The sequence below is a fragment of the Sciurus carolinensis genome, chromosome 14, assembly GCF_902686445.1.
Source record: "Sciurus carolinensis chromosome 14, mSciCar1.2, whole genome shotgun sequence".
Classification (NCBI taxonomy): Eukaryota; Metazoa; Chordata; class Mammalia; order Rodentia; family Sciuridae; genus Sciurus; species Sciurus carolinensis.
In genome coordinates this window covers 63,785,127-63,798,527 of record NC_062226.1, presented here as the reverse complement: position 1 = coordinate 63,798,527, position 13,401 = coordinate 63,785,127, and the positions used below count along the sequence as shown (strand labels likewise).

Below are 13,401 nucleotides of genomic sequence, written 5' to 3'. Positions count from 1 at the left end.
GGAACCAACCTAGATGCCCTTCAACAGATGAATGGATAAAGAAAATACAGTATATATAAACAATGGAATATTATTCAGCCATAAAGAATAAAATTATGGCATTTGCAGGTAAATGGATGGAGAATATCATGCTAAGTGAAATAATTCAATCCCATAAAACCAAAGGTTGAATGTTTTCTCTGATAAATGGATGATAATACATAATAAGGGATGGGGTGGGGGGTAAGAGAAGAATGGAGGAACTTTGGATTGTGTAGAGGGAAATGAAGTGGGAAGGGGGCAGGGGAAGGAAAGATAGTGGACTGAGACAGACATTATTACCCTATGTACATATGTGATTACACGAATGGTGTGAATCTACATTGTGTACAATCATAGAAATGAAAAATTGTACCCCATCTGTGTACAATGAATCAAAATGCAGTCTGTAAAAATTAAAAATATATATATAAAAATTTTTAAAAATTGCTCTTTTCAAAGAGACAATGTAGATAAATCTAAATACCCACTACAAAGCTTGGAACATTATTAATACTCAGACAATGAAAGTAATTTCTTTCTGTATTTCTCAGGGTTGTGTTAAGAATCTTGAGTTGATGAAAGTGCCCAATTAATGGCAAATCTGTGTCTGGATGAAAGAAGCCATCATCGTACTTGAGCTATTATCAGACATTTCGTGGAATAATGAGTTCTGTATCTTACTCATATCAACTGTGTCAAGGATTGTTTCTTTTGGTTCACAAATCATTTCTCCTAAACAACAAAGGGTATCAGCTCTAAATAAAATCTGACAGAGTCCATATTCAAGGAAGAGGGATTGTGCCTCTGGATGAACATACAGAGTAATTTCTTAAAATTTTCTAATTTAATTTTCCATTTTCTATTGTCAAGTTGAACTGAGTATAGGTCAAATTCCAAAGAATCCAGAAATCACTGTGTATGCCCTTATTTTAAAATGACAAGATTAAACAATCATGAAGATAGGAATTTCCTGTTTTTCTAATTCTGTTTATATTGTCACATCATTTCACTGTGAGCAACATATTCTCTTGAAACTAAGACCTGGAAAGAAGCCTGAGTAGACTTTCTGACCTTTCTTTCATCTCCTATACTCGCATGGGATGATGTACTCCCACACTTCTATAAAAAGATAAGCCTTAGATTCAGGCTGACTTGGTCTCCATATGAGTTTTACCTTTAATCAGATATATGACCTTGGATCAGTCACTTAATTTTGCTGAGCCTTAATTTTGCTATCTTTGTAATGAGAAGTTTATCAGGGTTCTGATGTGAATTCCATAAAGTAATATGTATAAAGCCCCAGAAATATAATAGGTGTACAATAAATGATAGCAAAGATGGTGTATATTATAAGATTATACCAGTCAGGAAAATGAAGGGGGCCAGAAAACATCCCTTGAGGGGAAGGAAGAAGAGGCAGAAGGAGGTATAATAGAATGAGGAGAGGAAAAGGCTGGACCTTTTTATTCACTTTCTAGGAAATTGTAAAGAACCATGAGTACTAGAGTGGTTGAAAACATTGCTGTCATATATTTGTTGATCACCTGTATATCTTCTTGGGATGCTTTCATGGATGCAGAGGATGCTAAAAAAATCTTCATCAGATTGAAAGAGAAAGTTCAAAGTTCATTAAAACTTGGGGAGAAGGGGAGGGAAAAGGACCAATCATGAACTGAAATCGATTTCCATGCATGTCTGAGTTTGTTGAGATGAACCCAGCTACAATGTACAAACATAAAGATCTAATAAAAATAAGAGTTTGAGGGTACAATTAACCCAATATCAGAGAGAATTCATGTTATAGATAATAATATCTTCTATTCACATTTCAACTGAGTGGAATCTACAGTGCCCTAATCCCAAAACTAAAAGCAACTGCCACAACCAGAGAGCAATCATTCAGGTCACCAAATAATAAATAATCATTCTGAAGGTATAAATGGTTGAGTATCAATAATTTTGTATGATTGAACCTAATTAGTTAGTGATTACTCTGTATGTCTCGGGAATGAGGAAAACTATCAGCTAAGTCAAAACACTAGTAACATTTTTTACTGGGCTGCTTGTAGATCAAAAAAGTAAATAACATCATTCTTCGAATTAGTCTCTGATATGTGGATGCTAATTTCCAATAAGTGGCAGAGGTGTGCAAGGGAAGAACAGAGGTATTTTGGAGTAGACAGAGGGGAATGGAGGGGAGGGGGTATGGGGTAGGAAGAATAGTAGAATGAATTGGACATTATTAATTATTACTCCATGTGCATATATGATTACACAATCAGTGTAATTCTATATCATGTACAACCAGAAGAATGAGAAGTTATACTCCATTTTTGTATGATGTGTCAAAAGGCACATCATGTATAACTGCAGTCACGTATAACTAATTAGAACAAATTTTAAAAATGATAAAAAGAAAGCCCACAGAATAACACAGTAACTAGGATAGAGTAGGTTCTATTTATTATATAACAAGATTTTAAGTAGTAGCAAATATTTTGAAGATGAATTGTGAATTTAAATGCAGATAGGTTAAAAAAAACTATTCCATCTTTCAGGTGAAAATTATGAAAATATCTGCAATAGTGGTTTCTCTCTTTCAAAAAAAAATAAAATTCTCATGCTTATACAGGACCATTATTTTTATGGGTATCGGTTTACACTTGTGTTTTGAGTTATCAAAATGAGGTCTTAAATTTTTTTTTTTTTACATCATACAAGTTGTTTCTGGAAGGGAGTGGTAAGTAAAAGTTTTAGAAAGGCTACTTCTTAGAAGAGACATATGATGCATTTAAATTCACATTTCCTATTCTTTAGTATGAGCCCTGGTAGATGTTAAGAAACAAAATGTCTAACATCATTAGTGATTAGGGAAATGAAAATGAAAAATACACTGAGATTTTATATCACACCAGTAAGAATGGCAGTCATCAAGAATACAAATAATAATAAATGTTGGAGAGGAAGTGAAGAAAAAAGGAACACTTTTACACTGTTGGTAGGATTGCAAATTAGTACAACCACTATGGAAATGTACGGAGGTTCCTCAAAAGGCTAGGCATGGAACCATGCAACTCAGCTATACCACTCCTGGGTGTTTATTCTAAAGAACTGAAGTCATCCTACTATAGTGATACATGCATACCCATGTTTATAGCATCACAATTCACAATAGCCAAATTATGGAACCAGACTAGGTGTCCAACAGTGGATGAGTGGATAAAGAAAATGTGGTGTATATACACAATGGGGTTTTATTCAGTCATAAAGAAAAATGAAATTATGTCATTTGCAGGAAAATGGATGGAACTTGAGACCATTATGTTAAGAAAAATCAGTCAAACTCAGAAGGTCAAGGGTCATATATTTTCTCTTATATGTGGAAGTTAGGGAGGAAAAAGGAAAAGAACAGTGGGGGGAATCCCCTAAAACTCAAAGGGAGATCAGTACAGGAAAGGAATCAAGGAGTGGGAGGCAGGAAGGGAGGGGGAAGTGCTGGGGAGTGATTTTGGCCAAATTATGTTGTTATATTTTGAGCATACAAATTCCATCATTATGTATGACTCTAATGCACAAATTTAAAAATGTGGGGAAAAAAGGAAGAAAATATCTTTTCACAAGTAGCATCTGGGACCCTTTAGAATACTGAAACTCAAGATTGAAGCATTTAAGTGAGTCCAAAGAAGATAAATAAAAATGACTAGGAGGTCATAGAAGTGCCTTCACAAGAAAAGGGATTAAAGATGCTTTTACTAGAATAGAATTATAGGATACTAATACTGAACGATGTTTTAAAGACCCTTACTTCCAGCCATCTTATGTTTTAGATAAGAAAAACCAAAGTTCAGAGGGACCTGTTCCTAAGTTACACAAGGATTTGGAGGCAGATTTCCTGTACTTGGAAGGAGACCCAAAAAGGAGCTATCCTTTGCCTATCTTTAGGGATGGCTTTGGTTAGGTTCTTTTGCCTCTAAGGGTAGGGTTGGAGGACGGAGCAAGATCAGTGGTGGGCCTGTGTCACTGCACTGGCCAGTGAGGGAGTACTAAAATAGGAATAGGAGTATGCCACCCACTGACTTTTTAATCTAGGATTAAATGGACACTTGTTTTCATATATCTTCTCTAACATAACTAAAAATTACCAAAAAGGTTCTACTTTTGAAGAATGTACACACAATGAAGATTATCAGCTTTCCTCTGTCCTAACAAGGGACAGAGATTGGCCTAGAAAGCACACATCTTAATATCCTGTCCAATGTTCTTTCCAATTTCTCAAAAATATCTAACAGTAGTGTTCAAAGGGATGATAATATAGAGCTTTCTATCAATTTGATAAACAGATTTTGTTCTCTCCTTAAAAAAAGAGTTGTATTCAACAAATGGTGCTAGGAAAACTGGAAATCCATATACGGTAAAATGAAACTAAACCCCTCTCTTGCACCCTGCACAAAACTCAACTCACATTGGATTAAGGACTTAAGAATTAGACCAGAGACCCTGCACCAAACAGAAGACAAAGTAGACCCAAATCTTCATCATGTTGACTTAGGATCAGCCTTCCTCAGCAAGACTTCCAGAGCACAAGAAATAAAAGCAAGTATCAATAAATAGGTGAATTCAAACTAAAAAGCTTTTTCTCAGCAGAAGGCACAATCAAAAATGTGAAAAGAGACTACAGAGTGGGAGAAAATCTTTTTCACATGCACTTCAGATAGAACACTTATCTCCAAAATTTGTAAAGAACTTACAAAACTTTACACCAAAAATACAAAGAACCCAATCAATAAATGGACCAAGGAACTGAACACTTTATAGAAGAAGAAATGCAGGCAATTAATAAATATGTGAAAAAGTGTTCAACATCTCTAGTAATTAGAAAAATGCAAATTACAACAACTCTAAGATTTCATCTTACTCCAATTAGAATGACTATTATCAAGAAAACAAACAATAATAGATGTTGGCATGGATGTGGGGAAAAGGTACACTTTTACATTGCTGGTAGAGTTGCAAATCAGTGCAGACACTCTGGAAAGTAGTGTGGAGATTCCTCAGAAAACTTGGAATGGACCCATCTTTTGATCCAGTTATACACTCCTTGGTTTATACTCAAAGGACTTAAAGTCAGCATACTATAGGTGATGCAGCCATATCAATGTTTATAGCAGCTCAATTCACAATACCTATATTGTGGAACCAACCTAGATGCCCTTCAACAGATGAATGGATAAAGAAACTGTGGTATATATACCCAATGGAATATTGTTCAGCCATAAAGAAGAATAACATTATTGCATTTGCAGATAAGTGGATGGAATTGGAGAATATCATGCTAAGTGAAATAAGCCAATCCCCCAAAACCAAAGGCAGAATGTTTTCCCTGATAAGTGGATGATGATATATAATGGGGGTGGGGAGTGAGATAAGAATGGAGGAACTTTAGATTACATAGAGGGAAATGAGAGGGAGCAGGGGTATGAAAAATGGTGGAATGAGACAGACATCATTACCCTATGTACATGTATGTTACACAAATGGTACGAATCTACATTGTGTACAACCATAGAAACAAAATTATGTACCCCATTTGTGTACAAAGAATCAAAATGTAGTCTGTAAAAAAATTTTAAAAAGAGTTTTATTAAATGGTCTATATACCTAGAAGAAGAATTTAAGGTGTTTTACTCTTGCATACATGTTAGTAAGGATGACCATAGATTCACCATTTCTGGGTAGCTTGAAAAATAAGCATGACAATTTGAGAGATAACCAGAAAATAATGAGTGCCACTATTCTTTGAATGTGATGGCAAGTGAAGCTAAGAGGACATTTTCACAGGACCTACACCAAAAAGAATGAAGGAACATGGCATTGCCATTTAACATAAGGAATCAGGCTTATGGGTTGTTGTTATGTTACTTTAACCACCAGTTTTTTAAAATAATAGCTTTACTGTGACATACAATTTGCCAGTGTAAAGGTATATGAATCAATGGATTTTTGAGAATTCAGTCATGCAATCATCTCTACAATCAATTTTAGGATATATTCATAATCCCAAATGAAACCCAGAACCCATTAGCAGTCATTCCCTGTTCCTTCCTGTATCCCACTCCAGACCTTGGCAACCACTAATCTACTTTTGTCTCCGTAAGAATTTGCCTATTTGGGAACTTTTTAAATGGAGTCAGAAAACTTATCATTCATATGTAGTCTTTTGTACCTTGCTAGACATAAATTTCTTTACTGACAATTTTTTTCTTTCGGTACTTTCAAAGTGTTATTCCACTACTTTCTGGCATCCACTGTATCTGATGAGAATTCATCTGTAAATTCTATTGGCATTTCACCATTGCACATAAGCAATGGTTTTCTATAATGCTTTCAACGTTTTGTTTTGGCTTTTAAAATTTTTACTGGTTTGTTCCATAGATCTCTTTGCATTTATCCCACTTAGAGTTCATTGAGCTTCTTGAATATGTAGATTGACATTTTTTATGAAATTAGGGAAGTCTGATCATTAATTCTTTGAATTTTTTTTCTGCTCCTTCATCTTCTATCCTATGGTAGTCCTATTATACATATATGTGTATACTTAATAGAACACATTTTAAATAGCTTTTTGAAGTCTTCTTATACTAAGTCTATCTAACCCCTCTCACAGGCAATTTCTGTTACCTGTTCTTTTCTGGTACATGGACCATACTTCCTTCTTTTTTGCATTTCATTAATTTTTTGTTAAAAACTGGTCATCTGTAATAACTCTGTATATATATCCCCTCCTGTGAGTTTGATGTTAACTGTTGTTTGCTTGTTTATTTGTTGATTTACTTGCTTTGACTATTTCAGGGAAGTCTTTGATGTTGCTCCTGAGAAGACACAGTCCTATGCATGTGCATGGTCTCCCTAGGATGACAGTAGTTTTAGCAAGGCTCTTTTTATCTCTTTTCCTCTTCCTTCTGTTTAGTTATTTGCCTCATTTGATATCACACTCAGCTGTTATACTCTATTAATTGGAAGCTGATTGTCTATTTTTTTAACATGTCTGAATTATAAATCATACCACGCTTTCACCTGATCAAATTCAGATCTCTTAGCAGTGGTATTCTTCAATGCCTAAATCTCTGGACCTCTGTTCTAGGGCTCAAGGCAGGCATAGCAGTCTACTTCTCTGAGAGATACCTCAGCTTTATGAGAAGAGGGCTATATAGGGGTATACTAGTCTTCTCAGCTTTCCATTTCCAATTTGGAAGCTCTACCTTACAAGTAAGCTGTGGTAAGGATATCTGGGGCCCCTGCTTTCTCAATCAAGCAGGGGCTTGCATGTCTCTCAATCAGACATGCAAGGAATCAAGCCTCTGCCTCAGAGTGGGGCTGGATGCTAAGCGAAGGAAAGGAGAGCCCAATCTCTTGGCTCTACTCTACTGTTATATTTATATGCAAAATAAAATTGAAAAGGATGAGGAATGCTAGTGGTCTGTTCCTCCTAGGGAAATGCCTAGGGAAACAGAGAAAGAGGGAACACTGTCTTCTTGGCCACATCTGCTGGAAGTGAGCTTCCATTATGCTAATCTGGATGTGGGGAATAGATGAGGGAGTGTATCATAGCTCATGTTCTCTCACTCTTCATTTTCTTTTTTTAAATTTTTTTAGTTGTTGATGGACCTTTATTTTATTCATTTATTTATATGTGGTGCAGAGAATTGAACCCAGGGCCTCACACATGCTAGGCAAGTGCTCTACCACTGACCCACAACCACAGTCCCAAACTCTTGATTTTCTTATCAAGATTTAATAAATAGGGAAGAGACAACCTACAGGATAGGAGAAAATATTTGCAAACTATACCTCTAACAAGGGCTTGATATCCCAAATATAAAAGGAACTCCAAAACCCCAATAGCAAAAAAACAAAACAAAAACAAACAAACAAACAAACAAAAAACAGGCAATAGACCTAACATTTCTCAGAAGAAGACATGCAAAAAGCCAACAAGTACCTGAAAAAAATGCTCAACATCACTCACTAATCATCAAGGAAATGTAAATAAAAACCACAGGGAGATATCAATTCACCCCAGTAAGAATGGTTATTATCAAAGACTATTGGTAACAAGTGCTGGCAAAGATGTAGAGAAAAGGGAACACTTGAATGCTGTTGATGGGAACATATATTAGCACAGACATTATGAAAAGCAGTGTGAATGCAGCACTGTTTACAACAGCCAAGAAATGGAAGCAACCAAAATTTCTGTCAACTGAAAATGTGACACACACACATACACACACAATGGAAAACTATTCAGCCATAAGATGATAAAATCCTATCATTTGTGACAGAGATCATTAGAATAATCAAAATCAATTAGACATAGAAAGATAAGAACTTCATGATCTCATTCACATTTGGAATCTGAAAATGTTGACCTCAAAAGAATTGCGAGTAGAATAGTAGTTACTAGTGGCTGGGGAGAGTAGAGGGAATAGGGAACAAGGAATGACTGATCTATGGATACTAACTTACAGTTTAGGGACAAGTATTTCCAGTGACCTGTTGGACAGTAGGGTGATAACAGATAAAAATAATTTACTATACATTTCAAAAAGCTAAAAGAAAGAATTTTGAAAGTTTTTACCATAAAGAATGATAAATATTTCAGACAATAGATAAGTCTAACCTGATTTAAATATATTATTTATACATGTATCAAAATATCACATGATCCCACTAATATGTAAAATTTTTATATATCAGTTAAAATTTTTAATTTAATTTTAAAAAGATTTAGATTTTGTCAAATAAAAGTTTCTCCATTTGTTCTATGTCCTAGGACAATATTCAGGGATTTTGATTTCATGAAAAGCTCACCAGTGGAACAGTCATTCCACACTCCTCACTCTCAGTTCATGACCTTTCTTATTCCTTTGGACAACACAGAAACAAATAGAAGATAATTTTCATAAACACCTGTAGCCAAATATTCCAGCCTATTGCGTAGTGCCATATATTGTGCCTTTCTGTCTTAAAGCCTTGGATCTAAGATTAACTGCTCCACAGTTCATTATATCTATGCTCATACTTCAGCTTAAAGACTGACCCATTTCTTTTCTCACTTGTATCATCACTGCCCCCACTTCACTCTCTCATATTGACACACAAACAGGTGCAATAGCTACCATAATATCCTTCCTTCCTTAATATCACATCAGACCCCTTGGTGATGATCTTCAGCAAAATTCCTTGAAAATCTGTTTATTCTCATAATGTTTGCATTTATCCTGTTCTGCTCTCGTGAGGGCTTTTGTTTCAACCCTTCTGCTAAAACAGCTCTTGCCAAGGTAATCATTATCTTCAAATTTCCAGAATCAATGAGCAGCATTTAGTTATTTTCTAACTCCTGAGAAGTTTGGCACCACTGGAATTCTTGAAACACTTTCTACATTTAGCCTCCAAAACATCACATTTTCCTGGCTTTATTCTTACTTCATTAGTACCTCCTTTTCAACTTAGCTGGATTCTCCAACACTTTTTACTATCTTGATGTTGGAATGCTTCAGGGATTGGTCTTTAAATCTCTGCTCTTCTCAGTGTTCATTCCTCCCTATCTTTATCAAGTTCCATAACTTTGCACTGAACAATAAGTACATATAGCTTTTTACTTTAGAATAGGTAGAGGGAAATGAAGGGAGGGGAGAGGGCATGGGGATAGGAAGCAGGTAGAATGAATCAGACATTATTATCCCATGTACATATATAACTATAGGACCAGTGGTATTCTACATCATGTATAACCAGAAGAATGAGAAATTATACTCCATTATATCACAGTGCATTCTACTGTCATGTATAACTAATTAAAACAATTTTCGTATAAAACTGCATCTTCTTTATTTTGCATACTTTAATTTTAGAACAAAATAAAACAACAAAAAACACAATACAACATCCAACCCTGCTGCCAAACTAGGTAGAGTATGGGGGCTTGAAGGCCCTGTTTCCTGCCTTAAACACCAAAGACAGGAGAAAAACCACGAGAACATCAATCAGCAGAGGAAACCAGGTGGGAAAGGGCCATTCAAGGCTATTGAAGGAGCCGTGGGAAATCTACACAGAGGGCAGATTTCTTAGTGGCAATTCCTAATCTACTTCTTCCATACAAGATGCATCCTCATCACCCTTAAGAGGGGTTATCTCATCAGGAACAGCATTGCTGCATTCCTCTGCTGTCACTTCATCTTCTTCAATGCCTAAGCCTAACTTTATCATGTGGTAGGTGCTATTGGAGTGGGTCTGGAGGTCCTCAAGAAGAAGCCAGAAGAGAGCAGTGAAGTTTTAAACAGCAGCACCACCAGGTCCTTGAAAGTCTTGTCATTTTTGTCTGCCTCTGCCTTTTGCCACAGTGTCTCCACAATGGGGTGGTCAGGGTTGATCTTCAGGTGCTTCTTGGTCATCATGTAGCCCATTGTAGAGTTGTCTAGAAGTGCTTGGGCCTTCATGATCTGTTCCATGTTGTCTGTCCAGTCATAGGTGCTGGTAACAAAGCAGCAGGTGAAGACACAAACCTATTGGAGATTGTCACCTTCTCAACCTTTTTATCCAAGATTTCCTTCATGAGCTTGCAAATGTTCTCAAATTTTGCCTTGCTCTCCTCCTCTTTTTTTTCCTCCTCATCCTCAGGTAGCTCCAGGCCTTCCTTGATCACAGAGACCAGGTTTCTTCCCATCAAACTCCTTGAGTTGCTGCACACAGTACTCATCAATAGGCTCAGTCATGTATAACACTTCAAAGTCCTTCTTCAGCACACACTCCACAAAAGCAGAGTTGGCCACCTGCTCTTTGCTTTCACCAGTAATGTAACAGATGGACTTCTATGTCTCCTTCATGTGAGAGATGTACTCTGACAGAGAAGTCATCTCATCTCCAGGCTGAGAGGTGTGATAGTGCAGCAGCTCAGAAAGGCATCACCAATTAATAGAATCTTCATGGATCCCAAGCTTAAGATTTTTAGAAAATGCCTCATAGAATTTTTTATAGTTCTCCTTTTCTTCTGCCAACTCAGAAAAGAGCTAAAGGCACTTCTTCACAATGGTTTTGTGGATGACTTTAAAGATTTTGCTCTGCTGAAGCATTTCTTGGAAGATATTCAGGGGCAGGTCCTCAGAGTCAATAACACCACAAATAAAGTTGAGATACTCTGGTATCAGCTCATCACAGCTGTCCATAATGAACACATGAGGGACACAGAGTTTGATGTTGTTCTTCTTCTTCTTGTTCTCAAAGAGGTCAAAGGGAGCCCACCGAGTGATGAACAGCAATGCCCTGAATTCCAACTACCTTCTACAGAGAAGTGCCTGACTGCCAGGTGGTCTTCCCAGTCACTGATGATGCTCTTGTAGAATTCTTCATATTCTTCATGAGTAATGTCATCAGGGTTTCTGTTCCAAATGAGCTTGGTCTTGTTCTGTTCTTCAAGATCAATATATTTCTCCTTAATCTTCTTTGTTTTCTTTTTCTTATCCTTACCAGTGTCATCTTCTTCATCTAAGCTCACATCTTCAATCTTGGGTCTCTCCTCATCATTCTTATCTTCCTCTTCTTTCTCACCTTTCTCTTCCTCTGCCTCGTCATCACTGATTTCCTTCTCTCGTTCCGTCTACAAATAAAGGGTAATTGGATAACCTATAAACTGTGAGTGCTTCTTCACCACTTCTTTGATCGATCTCTCCTCTAAGTACTCTGTCTGATCTTCTTTGAGGTGGAGAATAACTTTAGTACCTCAGCCAATGGGCTCACCATGATCAGCCCATACAGTGAAGGATCCCCCAGAAGAAGACTCCCAGGCATACTGTTCATCATCATTGTGCTTTGTGATCACAACCACTTTCCCTGCTACCAGATAGGTAGAATAAAATCCAACACCAAATTGTTCAATAATGGATATGTCTGCACCAGCCTGAAGAGCCTCCATAATTGCTTTAGTACCAGACTTGGCAATGGTTCCCAAGTTGTTTATGAGATCAGCCGTGGTCATGCCAATGCCTGTGTCCACCAAAGTCAGGGTCCTTTCCTGAGGGTTGAGAATGATGTCAATTTTCAGCTCTTTACCACTGTCCAACTTGGAAAGGTCTGTCAGACTCTCATAGGGAATCTTGTCCAAGGCATCAGAAGCATTAGAGATCAATTCCTGAAGGAAAATTTCCTTGTTGGAAAAGAAGGTATTGATGATGAGAGATATGAGTTGGGCAATTTCTGCCTGAAAGGCAAAGGTCTCCACCTCCTCCTCTCCATGGTACACTTCCTCAGGCATCTTGAGGAGAAAGGGCTGTGAGTATTAGAGTAGGGTGGGCCCAAACAGTGTGCTACTCACTCACGACACCTAGGCTGTGTGGGGGTGACTCAAGAGCTAAAGCAATTTTTTTTTTAAAGCACATAGATGCCAGACTCCAAACTTACACCTCAAGCAGCACACTTGCATCTCCACTCAAATATGTCTAGGAGATAAATTACATTTAATGCAGCACCAAATAAACTCTTGATTCTCTTCCCTCACTCAACTTTCTCTCCACCTACTTATACCAATCTCAGTAAATGCCACCTCCCCTCCTCATCAGGAGGTTCGCTTAGGCCTAAGTTTCTCTCGCACTTCTGCAAATTATTAGAAATTCTGCTGTTTTCACCTTCAAAATATGCTTCAAGTGAAAGTGCTGCTACATCTTGGTCTAAGCCATTATCATTACTTGCCTAGATTACTGTAATAGTCTTATAATTGAACTTCTTAAAAAAAAAAAAAAGCTCTAGCCCATTCTATCAAGTCTTTTTTCTATACAACAGTCAAAATAAATTTTAAAAACATGTCACATAATGTCAATTGACTACCAAAGATTTTCCAATACATCTCCATCATGCATAAAATCAAATCCATGGCCTACAAGGCCCTATGTGACCTGTCTGACCTACTTTCTTTATCTTCTACTCCTCATGTGCTGGTCTTAGACATACTCATTAATTCTTCTTCTTTGGACAAAGATGAGCCTGCCTCAAGATCTCAACATCTTTCTCCCTGAAGCTTTTCTCCCAATGGTTTTCCTGTCATGCATTAGATTTCTGCACAAACGTTACCAAAAAAGACTTCCCCAATCGAACTTTCTCTGGTGTGTTTGTGTCATATTTGCATATACATATAACATATTTTGATCCCCTTTATAACATAGTAAACCTACCATTTTGTGCTCTTATCCACCTTTATTTTCTTCATTGGATTTACCACAACCTGATATTATATTATATATTCATTTTTTTGGTTATAGTTTTTTTCTCCCTCACTAGATTATGAGGTATCCAGTGTTGGAGGGGTTTTCTGCCATTTTTAGTGCTGTATTT

The 13,401-nt window shown here is 36.9% G+C and overlaps 1 pseudogene; it reads right to left on the bottom strand.

Annotated features, from left to right (window-relative positions):
• Positions 1–10,158: 10,158 nt before the first annotated feature.
• Positions 10,159–12,328, bottom strand: LOC124964999 (heat shock protein HSP 90-beta-like; annotated as a pseudogene).
• Between the last annotated feature and the right edge of the window lie 1,073 nt (positions 12,329–13,401).